A 17,333-nucleotide genomic window follows, 5' to 3' on the forward strand; every position below is an offset into this window, starting at 1 on the left:
CGTGCCCTCTCTCCCTCACAGTCAGGGAGAGGGAGGGAGGGGCTGGGGGGCCAAAAAGGTGGTTTTTATAAGGAGGCTTTTTGCTTTTCATTTGCTTTTCTGACTCTGTTAGTCATAAATTCACTTTGCAGCTTTGAGCCTGTTTTGTCCTTGTAGTGTTTTCTCCTGGTCCTTATCTCAACTCATGACCCTTTTTTTGTTTTTCCCTCTCCTCTGCCCAGCTGTACTGCTCAGCATGAGTGAGAGACTTTTGTGGGTGCCTGGTGTTGGGCCAGTGTCAAACCATGACAAAGAGGTAGGCAGAAAACTCCAATAAACATGGGTAATTGGAAGAATAGTTCTTCACCCTTTTGACTAAAGAGATACAAAATAGTGTAGTCAGGGAATTAAAGCTAAAACACCAGAACATATTTCTCATTATGTGAGTAACAAGCATTTATATCCAGCTTCATCAAAATCTTCTTCTGAGCTACACCTCAGATAATTAAAGGGCATAAACTCCATTCTCCAGGCACTCTCTTTGCCCAAAGTACAAATTTCTCCATTTTGCAAAGGAGTCTGAAAGCATTTCCATCTGTTGTACAGGCAAAGTCCCACCTATGCCTTTGTCTCTGATTTTAGACCCTGTACAAGATAAAAAATGCAGCTCCTTTGCTCCTTTGAGTTTTATGTTTTATATTTCAAGTTTGCTGTGTCAGATCTGAATATTTCATTTAGATGGTCATGATTTATATGAAACCCTGTGTTCCAAAACCTATGGACACCTTAAGTCATCAAACCATTTTGGAAATCCTCCTTGTGATATGGTAAGCTTCATTATGGTGCATGTGTACACACGTGTTAGGAGACACAGACACAAAGACACGGCTGTGTATGACAGGCGTTAACCTGTGAAATTGAAACTTGGCATTTGCAATGTATAATAGTACTATTTGAAACTCTCACAAAGACTTTCTGTCACAGATTGATTGTAGAGGGAAAAACTCAAGGCCTCCATCGCATTCAAATCCCATTCACCTTTTTTAACAGGATTTGAATGTCAGCACCTGGATTAATCATCTACTTTGGACAGATAAGATTTTAGTATATCTTCATATATTGAAACATGAAGTGATTGAAATTTATATGACAACTTTAGATACTGTTTATCATGATCCTTATAATGAAGAATTTTTGCCATGGGATTATTGATACAATTTTGAGAATAATTTCCTTTTACACATAAGTCTTTTGGATAATTCATTTAGTTGTGTCCTAAATAAAATCCAATACTAAAAAAAACTCAGTAAAGCTGTACTTTGTGAAATCACTGCTAGCCACTTAAATAAAGACATATTATTTAGGTACATGCAATACCAAGTCTCCCTAAAAACAACACCACCCCTAGGGGTGAAAGATATTGACTGCTTTTCTTTGAGGCAATTCTGTGTAATATTTGCTGGTTGATTTAAGATGGTAGTGTGACACTTACTGACTATAGCAAAATGAAATTAATGGAAGAAATTTTGTGAAACATTTCTGACTGTGGAATTTTCTACCCTATCAATGATTGCACTCTGAAGCATTTTAGAATTAAATCTACAGCTCCATTGTCCAAATAATTTCTACATTTTCTTTCATCAAATGATATTTCTAAGAGTAAAATAAAAAGAAAGTAAAAGTGGTTGCTCATCAAGGTGAGATTTTAGTGCCATGAAATCAATGGCAAAAGTCTCACTAGTGTCAGAGAAGCCAGGCCTTGTCTTCAGGGCATTTTTCTCTTGTGTGTACTGAATCGTTAGAGAAAAAAAAACTCTCTCAGTACATTAGAGGGATACTTTAAAAGGCAGAAAGTAATTTTACCTGGTTTATTTTAGCTCCTACTCTTCTTTCCTACTTCCTTCTGCGGGAAAATACAGCCAGTGCTCCTGATGACAGTGTTTTGTAGATGAGGTGAATATTTAAGTGAATACTGAGCCTGCAGTTCCACAGGACAGAAGCTTCATCTGCTAATTTCAGAAAATCTCATTATTTCTCATTTGGGATCGGCCACTAGAAGACTTAACTGACTTCAGATTCAATTAACTTGTTTTTTAAGTAGTTGGAATTTTAACAAGGCTTCCAGAGAGCCATGAGGCACTAGGCAGTCTCCAAAGCAGATTTGGAAGGGATTTCTGCATGAGAGAATTCCTTGCTAATTCTTGCACAAGAGATGGGATGACTGAGTTATTGCACATTTCTTCATGAAGATGAAATACTTTCACCTTTCAGTAACAAATTCCTCCCTCATTTTTCCTGGCTGTCTGCACCCAAACAGAGACCATCAAATTATATGATTATATGGTGATATTATGTGTCTTTATAGCTCTGCTAAGATCTGTTCTGGTGCAACACATGCAGCCATTATGTTTTTGTAAAAAGAAGCCTACTTACAAATCCAAACATTAGACTAAAGACTGAAAGAAAGAAAAAGCTGGTTAAATTAAGGAACTCAGTCTTTTTAACAGCTTAGAAGACGAAATCATGTAGCATGACGGTGATGTAGCTATTGAAAGATCTGCAATCCATTGAAAGATACACAATAACAAATCTCGGTTAAGTATTAAATATGAAAACTTTGAATTTAAGAAAGTCACCAAGTTGTATCATTATAGCTTTGTGAACTCAGCAGATATTTACTTTTATGTTTAACCTTTTCCTTTATTTCACAAGTTAAACAAGTTATAATTTGAAGCAAAGACTAAATAGAAATACAATTAATGTTTGGTTACATAAAAAACTATGCTAGATTATCCAATCATCCACACATGCTTAAGAGACAAAATAATCCATATACAATGTCAGCATTCATCAGCAATGAAATATTCTGCATGAAGAGGGATCTCTAGGTATTGCATATTAATGGTTTAATGACATTCACATGGACATACGGTCCTCTAGAATACCTGAGGAGATAACTTGAGTTATGTTATCAACCAAAAAAAAGGAAAAAAAAAAAAAAAGAAACAAGGAAACAAGGAAAACCTTGCATATTTAGAACAATCAGGAGTGGATTTTTATGCATAGTTCTTTAGTTGCTGGAAAACCAAATTAAAGTTTAAAGTAAATTTCTTTTTAGTAAAACAAGTAAATTCTCAATTTCTGAAAATAACAGTTCACCGAGTTCTTGTGAGCAACGGAATTGAGTTCCTAATTTATTGAAATGGTCTACTAATTAAATATAATGTGGTTAATTAATTCAATTTTTATTCTTTTTACCTTTTAATTATTTTAAGTTATTAAAAAATGGTAGCATTAGAAAATTTTCTTGTCACACTCTACTCTTTTTTGGTCCACTCTCATTTGCCTCATTTTGGCTGCAAAATTCAGTTCTGCTGTTTCTAGCTATTTCTTAATGAGCATACCTAATTATACAGGTAACTAAAACCCATGGTCAGAAGAGCTGTATTTACATTTCCAAATATTTGGGGAAGTTTTACCTGCAAGAGTAACAGAAATTCTCTGCCTTGGTTGGGTTTCTGATGCAGGACATAGCTGGTACTCACAGACTTATCAAAGCCTGCCCATACACTCAATTTGTCAGTCTGTCAACTTGTGTCAGTCAGTCTTAGCATCTTCTTCCTTGAGTCCAAATCTTGTGCAGGGAAAGGATGACAGATCACTCTAATGTGCTGAGAACACAGCATCAGGGCTTATTTTATTCTCTCCACACTCTTCCAATTATTCTTATTTCTGTAGCTTTCCTTCGAGACAGATCTTTGTTATGTGTCAATAAGTAAAGTTATGAAGTGTTTATCTCCTGCATTGCAACTGGACAGAGGCTGATTTTATACAGTGAAACTGAATCATAAACTGTGCTGAGATGCGTTAGCTTTTTTGTTCACAGCCTGTGAAGCTACCAGTGATCTAAGAAACTGGCACTTGCAGAATTCATTAATAATTTGGGATGCCATTTTTTAAGAAAATCAGCTTAAACATGTGACAGGGAAGCAGGTAAGGGTCTGACAAATGAAAGAGAGAGAGAAAAGGCAGAAAGAGAAAAAAAACCCTGGTGCCAATACATCATCTAGGGGGGGAAAATGGAAATAAAGCCAAAGCAAATAAAACTAAACCAAAACTGAAAAAAGCAAACCCAATCATTAGATGACAATCTGACATGGCTAAAGATTATGAGCAGACAGATATGCACCCTCAAGCAGTTCAGCTATCAAGAAAGCCCTCTCAAAAGTGTCCATATTGTGGGCTGTGTCTCATTCATGCAGGGCCAACTACCTTTAAGTTCCCCAGGGGCAAAGGAGCCCAGAGGGTGAGGGAAGGCTGGGGATTCATCTGCTCTGAGGAGTGACTGTAATGTCAAAAGGTACCACTTGGGAGGTACAACCAAGGCAGGATTCAGCCCACAGCAGGACCCAAGACCCTGCTGCTGCTTTGGAGGATGCTTTATGAATGGACAGGCAAAGCCCTCAGTTAAGGTGCTTGAAATATCTCTGCATATTGGACCAACACAGGATAACATTTGTGGTAAAAAACATTATAGCACAGTAAGGCGGCAGGTGGATAAACCAGGGCTACAAATCACAAGCAGGTTGCTGAACTGTCCATTACACTGGATGTGTATCCTCTGCTGTCTCCTTACTTGTGACTGACTCATGGCACAAAAGTGACTTCAGACCTTTGCATCTCAGCTAAGGGCTTTCTGTAAACTGCTTTTGTTTCACTTTCTGGGTCACAGTGTTGAATTTGTCCTTGCTGTTTCAACTCCAGTACCTCTTCTGAAGATCTGAAGAGTTTCACCATTGGCACACTTAATCACATTAGCATATGACAGTGAGCACACTTACAATTTGTGGAAACTGATAAAACTCTTTGGGTATTGCTTCTGCCTGGGATTTGTCCTTGCATGTTTTTGAATCTCCTTCTGACTACTGAGGATTTTCATATCATAGAGCCCAGGGAAGCACCAACTTTGAAGTCTTTTGAGTACCTCAGTCACATTTCAGCTGTAAATAATTGCCTTCCCATCAGTACTTACATCTGCCTGGGGTTTTAGCCACAGAGGTCATATTTTGCAGTCAGCAAACAAATATTACTTGTCTTACACAGATTTTCTTCTCTCTCTGGTAGGCAGAATCCTCCACAGAACTTCTAGCATACAGATAGACAGGTAGGGAACAGGGCTGAAGGAATTTGGGTATAAAAAACATGTATTGGAGAATGGGATTTTTAGTAGGAAATCTATACATAATAAAGAGTTGCTCACATACAGTGCTTATGCAGATATTTTCATATATAAATTCAGACAGTCCTTGTGTGCCAAACTAGAATTCCCCACCAGAATATGCAGAACCACCTAATTTATTTCTGAAGGCTTTTTTATTTACCAGAACCTTGATGATGGTGGACTTGCTAATAAGCAGAAAGCACTGCTGATCATTTCAGCATATGTTGCCACACCTTTTTCTTTTCTTTGCTTTTTTTTCTCTATTATTATCTGCATGTTTTTTGCAAGTTATCATCCATTGTCTTATACTGGGCTTATAAAGTTTGAGGGTTCAGGGATTAGTAAGGCATTTTCAAATCCTGGATTACTCAAGTAGCCAGTAAAGCACAAATGACCAACATTAATGAAGGAGGCATGTGAGACGATGACATGTTCTCTCTGAAATAGCTTTCTAGACTGAAAAAAATAATCAATCTGTATTTAGTGTAATTATTGTCTTTCTTCATTAAACCTTGGCAGTGCTTTACAGGTGCAAACTTACTGTGCATGCTAAAACATCTAATACCTAAATATACCAGGGCCTCGATTTTCAGCATATGTTGAATTTTAATCTGTTTTCATCCCACTTTCTAAGTCAAAATCTGATCCAGAGCACATTTTTATTTCTGTAAAGTTAATTTATTTTGGCAGCTAGAGAATGTAATTTCTTTTAAAAATTATAGAGGGTCATGATTTAACCCCTATTCCCCTCTGTTCCCATCTCCTGTACACTCAAAATGTTCCAATTTTTTTCCACAATTCTTTCTATAGAGAATGTTGTATTGGTGCTCTTTACCAGTGGTGTAGTCAAAATATGCATTTAAATAGAGATAGTAAAGTAAAAGTACATAGAAGTTGGAGTTATTGAATTTTTTTTTCTTTTTAAATGATTTATACAACTCAAAGAACTTTGAACTTATATATTAGCTAGGTAAAGTAGCAGTGGAATTCTTGGGGGACCAAAACACAATACTAAATTAATCTTTTCTGTTCCTGTCTTCCTTCCAAATGGTAAATGTTGTTTTGTATTTGACATCAAGGTGACAGTCTTTTCCTTTGTAGTCACCCTTCACTTTTTAATCCTAGAATCTTGAAGAGAGTCTCACTTTTGGCTGATATTAACACTGTCTGTAATTCAGAACCAGATGGGATCTCTCCAGAGGGAGTGTAAATCCGAATTCCTGTGGATGTTACAGGAGCTGGCAAGCCTCACAACTCCCAGGACCCGTGAGTCTGTGTGTTTGTCAACCACTTGCATGGAATTTGGTTTTTTTTTTTTACATTTTCACCACGTTTTATTCCTGAGACAAATAACAATGAAACAGCTCTTTTCAGGGATCTTATAGCTCTATATAAACAGCTCTATATAAAAAAGGAGGGCACTAGCAAAAGAAAAGTATTAAGTTTATTCAGCTCTCTTATACTTTTACCAGTACTTCATGATTTGTTACATTTCAAACTATTTTAAGGAAACAAGCAAGCAAACACAGGCTACAAAAAAGGCAGAACACTTTGATTTTTAAACTGATACTAAATCTTTTGTGTCAGGGCAGCTCAATACTAAGATCCCTGGGGCTATTGTGTCACAGTGTCTGATGAGACCTGCATTTTTGTTTGATTATGCTAATCACTGTGAGCCACAATCTTCTGCTTCCCATTTTGCCTTCTGTGGCTTACAGACCCCAGAGGAGGCACAGTTCATACAGGAAATTTGGGACCTGCAAAATGTCAGCACATCAGACTGACTGCATGACCAAAGCTTTCAAGGGGACAGTGCAGCATTGCAGTAAAAGACAGCTTAGTGCTGCTTCAGAGTAGAAAGTCTTGGGTAAGGAAAATTTGCAACCCTTTTCAAGCAGTTCTCAATTAGGTAGTTAAATAGTTCATCAGTGTTTTCCTGTTGTAAAAATAATTTATTCTTGATAAAATAAAACTTTTAGATAACACAATAAGAAATTCTGTTATGAGGTAAAGATATTGAAGGCTAGGACAGAAAAATAAGCAAAACATCATGTTTGTGGTGAAAGAAGATATGCTTTTTGGTAAATGTGACAGACTCCAACTTTCAAGTGAGGACAGCACTAAATTTACAAAATCTGGGATGCCATCATAGCTCAAACCTGCTGCCAGTTCAGCTGGATGGAGGTGTCATGAAAGCTTCTACTTCAAATCCACCAGCAGTTTCCTGCAGACCTCTGAACTGGAAGCAGAGAAGGAGAACTGGGAACAGAGAAGGTAAACTTCCCCAGTTTTCTTTTGGATAACAAGCATAGCCAGATATATCCACTGAAGGCAATATCTGCCTCCCATAATGACTTGTGGTGTCAATACACAAGATGTGGAATTTTACTTCTGGAGAGGGTGTTTCCCTTGTAAACAGCTTGTCAAAGCACAGTTTTGTTTCCTTCTTATGTATTTATTCTTACCTGTTCTGTGCTTTTCATCTCCTTTTGCATCATGGTTCAATCTGCCTGCATCAGGGCAGAAGGGATCAAACTGAAGAAGCAGTAATCCACCCAGCTGTCTGCACAGGCAGAGGTGGCAGGGGAAACACATGGCAGGAAGGTGTGCATATTCAGAGAAACTCATGGTTTTCATCAATTAATCTGCCAAGCATCTCTGGGTGCTAAAGTTAGAACCAGCAAATGAGTGGCAAATCTAAGGGAATCAAATTGTCACTGGCTGAATTTCCAGGGTGGTTTGAAGAAAAGGATGAAAAAATAAAAACACTCAACAAAAGGAAAAGCATAATTCTTCTTATAGTATTAGAGAATGAATTTTTACACACTCTGTTGAGCTCTTCATCTAATGTAGATCAGTGACTGCACTGACTTTAGCAGAACTGCAGTATTTCGTAGGTGAAGTTTACTGTAACGTACAACCTCCTAAATCGGATATTTGTGGTAGTTGAACTTTGTGACACTTTTTACTTTATCTTTAATGATAGAATTTTTATTTATTTTTTTACAGTGTTTTACTTTAAACAGCCAATTTTTTTTACATTTAAAATCCATAAACATTAAAATAATGCCATTAAGCAGAATACAGAGAGCTCCCACCACTCAGTTGCTTACTCTCAAACAGCACAAGCAAGTCCGGAAGATATTCTAAGAATCTTTGCATCTTTTTCATATACCCTGCATTCAACAACAACAAACATAAATTGCCCCACACATCCAAAATTGTGCTGGGGTAGAAGAGGACCAGGAGGAGAAATGGAAAAATAAAGTGAGTAGAAAAAGTAATGAAAATGTAATAAGGGGAGTTTGAGTTTCAAAACAGAATAAGGCTCATAGCTATTCCTCTTCCTGGGAATACTGGATATTGAACATCTAATTATCTTAAAATGTACATACAGCAGTGTGGTATGCAATGTTCAATTTTCTTATTATCCCAAAATGGTTTCGCAAATTAAAAAAAATTAAACTGATTGTTTTGCTTAATAACAAGGCTGGTACACAGATGAGTTCTTTAACGAACTATATTATTTCTTTGTTCAAGTTCAATTTCACAAAGTGCTTTTTAAAATAAGTCTCACAGTGAGAGTGATCTGGATTGCATTCACATGTGTCCAATGAATAAAAGGGATCCAAAAACTTGTGTGGACTAAAAGATTGCAGAACAGGCTTTCTGTGCTGATTATCTGTAATAATTTTGCTGTTCATCAAGCTCTTCCATTATTTTCAAAATCTGATCATAAATATAAAACCTGAAGACATTCTGACACTTCTTTTTGGTAAAATAAAATTTTAAAAAAAATTTAAAGAACAGTTTATTGTTTCAGCTTTTGTGACGTTTTCAACATTGTATTGCTGTGCTACATTAGAAGCAGCCAGTCAAATCTGAATTTTAGTATTTGCTAAAACGTGTTCTGTGTTCATACCTTTCATGTCTGAACTGCAGTTTTTTGCAGGTATATTTTCTTTCTTGCTTTGTCTCATTTTTGTTTATTGTAGCCTAGAAATAAGTTATCCATGATGGAAAAGTAACTCCCAATATTATCTCCTCTAACCTTGACTAGGTACAAGAAATTAAATACATTTTATTTTTAACCAAGGGTGAAAATTGTTAGAAATTTCTTTTGCATCAAGCTAATAAGGAATATTCACCTACATTATTATAACAAAAACTCTGATCTAACTGTGTCCAGACAGCTGAATTCATAATGAGTTGGGAAACTGAGAAATTTAAAATAAAGTAATAGATATTATTCTCTTAAAATAAGGAGGGATATTTTAAAGGGGGAAAAAAAAGAGAGGTAGAAAAGGCAGGATGTTGATTTCTGGGGTTTTAAAAATATTATTTTCATTTTCCTGTCTTGTTGAAAAGAATTCATCAAATACTGTACAGATTTGGCAATCCTCAAATTAGATTTTTCTAATTAAAAAGGTCGTTCAAGAAAAAAAAAATGTTCATGTCTCTGTTAGTGAGGCAATCATCCTTCCTTTTGAGAAGTGTTGGTTTTGCTTCAGGTTTTAATGAGCTTTGGCTAAGGATTTCAGGTTACGAATTCATATGGAATAATTTATGCCCTCTCCTTTGACTTAATATGGTCTCCAGATAGTAATTCCATTATAAAATAGTTTTCTTACTGGAAAAGGTACCACCAAAACTCACTGTTTGAACAAAAAAAGACTTTACTGAAAATCATTAACTTTAAGACATTTTTCTCAGCTTCATTGTTGTTTAGGTCTGACAAGTGCAGTGTAAGCAATAGTACAGATACAGCTCTCAGGTGCTGATGACTTTCTTCATATGAAATTGTTTATGAGGAGAAAACATAAAGAAGACTTCTGCTGTCTTACGAGATGATCTCTGGTGTGAAAAAAAAAAAAAAAAAAACAGTAAAATAAATCTATTCTAAATAAGTTAGGCCACTTGATCTCTGCTATGAAAAAAAGGAACTCACTTGTGAAGTTTAGATCCCTCCAATATGTTCCCAGAAGCAATTTGCAAAAATTCCTCCAGCCTCTAACAGAATGAGTGGAGCAGGCAAGAGCTGTATGATTTTTCTGCATCTCCCTAAACACTAACATTCAAAACATTATTTGTTTAGTAATATTTTGCTCTGCTTTCTGCCATCTGTGTGTTCCAAGTCGGCATTAGTGCCTGATAGTAATTTTTCCAAGCTATGTTGACTAAATGGATTGTAAAGCCTCTTCGGCACAGGGTAGGCTATTCAAGGCTGGTGGAGAAAGCTGACCTCACTTATGTCCCTATTTGAGAGCCCATCAGTATGCTTAGACAAAAAAGGAAGACATTGGGAGGAATGAATTAACCAAGCAAAATCGTGAATAAGCACTTTTTTCCTCTCTCCCTATGCTTACTGGGGGTGGGGCAGGGAAAGCAAGATATTTCTAATAGGAACCACAGACATAAAATATAAGATTGCTTTCATTGAATGTCCACTGAGAGTTTTCCTGAACAAGAGGCTCACAGATGAAGAGGGCAGGAATTTTTATAATACAGCCTCAGAGCTCATGCTGCTAGGATCTCACTGGCTCAGAGGAGTAAGGGAGTGCATGTAATGAATATAGACTGGCCTTCTGAAGCAAAATCCTGCACAATTTTTTGCTAACGTTTCAGTCTAATAGAAAAAGCTGCTTAGTGTGGCTGTTTACTGCTTAATTATGTCTGTTCCTAAAACAAAACTTTTTCTCCATAGAATGTAGTCTGACAGTGGAAAAATGGCTTCTTAATAAGAGGAGCTCAAAGAGCTTCAGTTTCTGAGGCCTGAACAAAATTTTCAAGACCAGAAGTCCTTTGCAATTTTACCCTCATTTTCTTTATGCTACAATCTCAAATGCCAGGTATGGACAGGTAAAGAAGTTTTTTATTCACACAATTCTCAGAACGCTATAATTCACAGTCTGCACAGCCTGAGAAATAGGGTCTGAAATGAAAGAAGGCTGCTTATGTCATGATGAAATAAGCAGGCTGGTGTAATTTATCTTCTGCATAGATAAGTAAGTTTCAGAGCCAATAAGTGACAAAGCTCCAGCTTCAATGATTTTGCTCATAACCCCTCAGAGAGTCATAGAAATGAAAGCAGAGCATTCAGTCCCTGAAATTTAGATAGGTGGGCTAGAGCACAAAAAAACAGGGCAAGTGGCATTATATGCATACTACAATATTTTTCAGCAGTGCCCTGAAATACTATAGAGCAGCATATGTGCAGCCATGTTCAATCATCTTACTACCAATTGTTATCCCAGTTAAGAATACCATCATAAAACCTACTCTCTAAAGTAAATGAGACTTGTTTGATTGAGTAGCTCATTCCAGTTTCACGCTTTCTCTCATCTTCCTCTGAAAGTTTCGAACTTACTGGTGAATTTCAATCACATTTGCTAGAGAGGAGTAGAACTCAAAGAAAACATTGGAAATTACTGGCAAATGAAGTAAAATATTCAGGTGACTATTCTCTACAGAAGGTTGACATTGGTATCATGTATTCACATGTATTACCTAGCTGGAACCTATATGAGATAGCAAACTATGCTCTGCAAAATCTCTGCTTACTGTAGAAGTAAGAATTTTTGTGTTTTGGGTTGTGAGTTTTCTCCCACTAATAAAGAGGTATCTTATTGGTAAAACTGATAGAATAAATTTTAGAATAATTTTGTTTTCCTGGATGTTTTGAAGTAGATTATAATAATTACTATGACTGATTCTTCTTGTTGCTTGCTAAAGGTTGTCTCCCAAACTCACTCTTGCCCCTTCAAAAGCTGTTATACACAGTTGCTCTTCTCTTGGACTTCTCTCTGTATGCAGTTAACAATTACCTAGGTTCTTATATGAAGACAAATGGAAATGTAAACACAATACTCCAATTAATAGACTGGAGGTCTTTCAGAAAAAAAGTGCCAGGGAAATTAATTTACTTCATCCATTTGACTGCATTCAGAGTATAGTGTGCAATTTCCCATTCAAAGGGTCTTTCTTTTTTATCAGCTAAGCCAATCTGAAAATCATCTGTTGTTTTCTGATGCTATAAAGCCACACAAGCACGTGTGATCAAATTGTTGATATCTTAGAAATAGAGAAAAAAAAATAATTAGAGTGTATATTAACATTCCACTTATGAATATCTAAATGAAAGTAAGTAAAGTAAAAAAATTTAATCAATAGTTAAGTATACCCAACAGGAAAGTAAGCAGAAACAACAGGAAACATAAGTAAATATTTTATTCACAAAAAAAAAAAAGGAAGTTTCCATTTAGACATGCTGTCAGCCTTTACTTCATTAAAAAAATAAAGCATGAAAATATCAATATTTGCAATCACATGCATCTATATATATGATACATGTCTGACTGAAGCAAAGGTCAGCAAACATTTAAAACCTCCTGTAAGACAGCACACTGTTTATGACTCTTCAGTTAATTCATCCATCATGCTTTATTTATGCCTATAGTAGTTAATAACAGCTATGATTGCTATATAACAAGCAGGACAAAATGCAAGCTGCTAGAAGACAACATCAGCAACAGAATCAAATCAACCAACCACTGAAGGAAAGATACTTCAAGAGATGCAACTTCCAGAAGGCAGGACAAATACTCCTTTCTGTGAAATTTGGCCAATGGCCAAACAAGTTTTAAACTGTGCACACATGTATATGCAGAATCAATCTAATCTCTTTAATTTGTATGCAATTTTTTTTCATTTTAATCACCTTCAATATCCTCACTTATTTATTTTCAATCATTAACCTCTCTTCCTCACTGCACTCTTCAAAAATCCTTTTTTTTTCTTGGCTGTGTCACTTAAACAGAATGCTGCAGTGCCCTACAGCAGGATGCTTGGCAGGTCCCTCCAGCAGTTCTCCAAGGAAGCAGCCAGCCTTGTGATCATTACTCTGCAGCCAGTGAGGTGGGACTTCTGTCCTGGTTCAGCACAGTGGCTTTGGTTTGCTGCTCCCCTTTATTCTACTGTGACAAAACAGAGGACTACTTAAGTGGAAAATCAAGACAGCACCACCTGCAACATTTACATATTATTTCTTTCCCTATTTCATGATCTTCCTTTTTGCTTTGTTGTACCTCTCTTTGCTCTCCCAGATCCCTTCCAAATAACCAACCTGTCCAGAATTATTCTTTACCTTTTGGTCACAGATCTGCTATCTCCATACCCAAATTTGCTACTTCCTATACCATTATATGACATGAATTGGCACTGCTGCCCTGTAAGCTTTCACTCCCTGGAGGGTTCCCTCAGTTACCTCTCTGAAATACGGCAGTAATTCCCCTTAACCATCTGAAAAATCTAGCCATCTCATAGCATTCTGGGTAACTTTTGTCAGCTCTGACTGTTATCATCACAACCAGCAATTTTTCATCTCGTGTCCTGTGGCATCTCATGCTCTGTTCAGTCATGTAGACCTTAGGTCAGCACCTATTCATTTTCTTGCAACACTAACAGCATACATAACCCTAAAGACAGATGTCTACCAATGCCTATCAGTACAGATACAAATCTATCATCACATCAAGGAAGAGGAGCTAAAAGCATCCATCACTGAAGCCTGCACTTTGATGATTTGTTCATCTGACAGCACTGTGAACTGGCATGGTGTGCAGCAGAATCTAATCGACATCTAAGAACTGGCCTTTTATTGCTCAGCAAAATGCAGAATCAAAAGGCTCCCTCAAGATTTTTCAGAGCCTTTATACTTCCACAGCTATTTTTTTTTACCTTGAAGAAAAGTAGACATTCCCAGCTATTTCTGTCAAAGAACATCTGTATGAATGTTCTCCCAGGTCACAGCACAGGGTTCACAAGTGTCTGTTTTGTACAAGCTCTGTGCTGGATTGATATATAGGCCCATGTGTGGGGCTATAACATGCAGGAAGCCTGAATGACTTCTTAGAGATGGATTACAGTCAGCATTAAGTTAAATTAGCTCAAAGCTCTAGCACAAGATAGATAAAAAATTCTCCCATACTTATATCAACTCAAATTATTTTATACCCAAACACACTTCCATTTTCTTCTTTAATCCTTCATCTTGTCCAAATTCAGTGCTAACACCACTAAAGAATAATTTAACATTGTTGAACAGGTATTCAAGATAGTTAGGAAGGGGAAGATCCCTTCTCATATGGTCAAAAGTTTGCATGAAAGCTGAGGCTTATTGGATCTAATTGGTGCTACTAGGCATCCTGCCAGTTCTCTCACAGTAGGCTATGCTGCATGTTCTATATAGAGCAACAAGGAGGAGGAATGGGAAAAACTTGATCTCACTCTGTGTCAGTTCCTTAGCTGATATGAATCAACGCAAAGCCACTGACACATAAGTGTCAAGCTTCCAGCCTTCCTGAACCTCAAAATAAGTTGTTTTCTGTAATTTTCAAGTACTCCCAAGCAGCATAGCTCATGGGGAGAAGCTTATCTGACTTACATTAAGAAAATTATTGAGGAGAATATTTAACATCTGTTTTGAGAGGATTCAATACTTTGATGAGACTTGAGCTCTTCTCAAGAGGTTTTTTTGGTTTTTTTATAAGCACAAGAATATTAATTGTTGGGAGTCTTCGATCCTGTGTTAAGCATCAAAATTTTTGCCTTGTCATGGTTCCAGCGTAAAGACCTGGGAGCTGAGTAGGTTGCAGAAGAAACTAAGATGCATTTAACACCAACCCTTTGACACCTATTATCTCCACTTCACAGATGGTAAGCCATTGCTGAAACATCATAAAATGTACTGGGATATCTGAAATCAATGGGTTGAAGAACTACCTGAAATAAACATGAAATTTATTCTTAGGTAGAACAGGGTAATTTGTGCCTTCCCAAAGGCAAAGATCGCTTCAGAAAAGTTGTTACCTTCTTTCCAAGGTGAGAAAAGAACCCCTAGGATATCTCTAGTGATTTATTTTGTCTCTCATACTCTCCTATCTCCATTAAAACAAGGATCTGCTGGTTTGTTTTCCGCTCAATATGTCAAAGGAAGTGAATTTATAGTGTAAGTGACCTTATAAGTTTTAAATTATACAACTTCTTTCCCTACTTTGACTAATCAAAGTGATCTCTTTTAGTCCAGCTCACAACCTGGAGTTATTCTACTCCCTCCTATTTGTCTAATTCATTAGTATCCACCTTGGAACTAGAATAGAAACTATATTGCTACTGCAGAAAAATCAACAAATAAATTTAAAAGTGAACCAGATTTTAGACCAGTCAGAATTGGGAACATGCCAGCAAAATCAAGAGTTTGAAATAGACTGGCTATGCTGGGCTATAAATTAATAATTTTAGAAACTGTGTCATAAACTATTACTGTTTGGAAAGAATGTGGCACATATAGAGTTATAGGCAGGGCAGGTGTAAAATTTGTTTCCAGCTGCTATGAGGTGTTTTCCTGAGAGCTCTTCTCCCTTCTGTTTGAGAGGCAATCCTGTCAGGACTGTGTCTCTGGAATGTGTGCCATGTGGCAAAGTAGAACACACCCATTTTTTACATTGACAGTTTCCTCACCTTCTACAAGCAGCAAATTAATCATGAGGACTTAATTGGATTTGGCCATATGACTATGTGAAGATAGTTCTGGCCCCAGCAATAAAGAAATGGCAGACCAATTCATTAGATACACTGCTGATATTTCAGTCACAATTTAAGTCAATGTTGAGCTCCGTATCTTCCTTTTCTTATTATCCCAACAGCCATTTGTGTCAGCAGTATCCAAGGATACCTATATTTGCATGGAATTATGAGCTTCATTACTTTCCTTCATTCACCATCACACAGTGGGAAACTTATATTTAGCATAATCTGCACTAAATTCTGCCACTCAGAATCAGAACAGTTGTATGCACATGAATAATGTGATTATGTATATATACATGAATATACTTTGCCACAGTACTCCAGTGTAGTCTCCTAGATTGTTGTGTGAAGGGCAGGCATTGGCATAGTTAGTGCTTATGGGGCTTATATGGGGCTTATGGGGGTTTTTGTGAATTTAGTGAATTTAGAAAAAGCATCTTTGGAGCAGGAAGGCTAAGAGAAAGGGAAACAGGTGAGTCCCAGCGAGGTGTCAGCAGAGCACATCACCTGTTTGCATCAAGCAATTATTGCTAATTGTATGCACCTGTAATGCTAAATGTATGCACCCGGGACCCAGGTGTCATTGGAGCCTGAGGAAGGAGCAGCATAGTTCATTGCATAGGAGCAGAGGACAGCACTGTGATATATTGACTAGCATAAAATTATTTCCCCCTGCTACTGCCTCATTTCTCATGGTTGGGACCGAGACCCATGATGTAAAGTGAGATCACAGCTATTTGTTACTTCCTTGAACTGGAGGGGGCAGAATGTCTTGATTTGCACCACCAGTGAAAAAAAGCAAGCGAATTGAGAAATAAATTTACTGTAGGTTGAGAAGAGCAAAAATTTCTAACACAGTGGTTTTAGTTCATATTACATCTTCTCCCTACATGTTTAACTACATACTAGAACGGTTCTCAGGCTCACCGCATTTCTGCTTTTCAGCAGTGCATCCAGGGATTCTTCTCTTTGGGCTCCAGTGCTTTTCCTCTTTATACGTCACACAGAATCCAGGCACCTATGTGAGGTCTCCCAGAGGTGGTACCTGGTGTCTAAGGTCTTCACATGGACCTGCTCCCAACCCCAAATCTTCTGTCCTTTCTTCCTTTCTCTTTTCCTCTCTGTCCCTTGGCAACTTTTTATTACTGACCTTAGGGAAACTATTCCCTCCTGTCTCAGTCTGGTTTCACAAGTCGTTCAGTGGAACCCATGCCACAGTTAATGAATACCCCAATTAGGCAAGTCAAGGCATGAAGAGTCCCCAAGGTCTAGTGCCTTATCTAGACCTTGAGTCATTTCTCTTTGTCTTCATTGCCTGACCTCTGAAGGATGCTCTTCTGTGAGTTCTGCAAACTGAAGCAGACTGCTAGCACTTGAGCTTTCTTTGATGGTCCTGCACTGGTAGCTGTTAACATCAAGTGGTGCACACCACTAGTGTCATCTTCTCAGCAGCCTTCCTCAGCACCCACCAAACATGTGACCATACGTTCCTGAGCTTCCTATCCCTCAAAGAATTTGCCCAAGGACAGCAGCTGCTGCAGTGTTA

The 17,333-nt window shown here is 37.3% G+C and overlaps 1 long non-coding RNA gene across 5 annotated transcripts in view; it reads right to left on the reverse strand.

Moving 5' to 3' along the window:
- The window catches only part of LOC135289428 (uncharacterized), a 148,118-nt gene that overhangs the window by 119,036 nt on the left and 11,749 nt on the right, over positions 1-17,333 (reverse strand). The window contains exon 4 of one of the 5 annotated variants that reach the window (XR_010352175.1): positions 6,438-13,173. The exons of the other annotated variants lie outside the window; for them this stretch is intronic. This is a non-coding gene — a long non-coding RNA (uncharacterized LOC135289428). Of the gene's footprint in view, positions 1-6,437; positions 13,174-17,333 lie in introns of those variants that run through there. 5 annotated transcript variants of the gene reach the window in all.

Source organism: Passer domesticus, chromosome Z (assembly GCF_036417665.1).
Source record: "Passer domesticus isolate bPasDom1 chromosome Z, bPasDom1.hap1, whole genome shotgun sequence".
NCBI classification, from domain to species: domain Eukaryota; kingdom Metazoa; phylum Chordata; class Aves; order Passeriformes; family Passeridae; genus Passer; species Passer domesticus.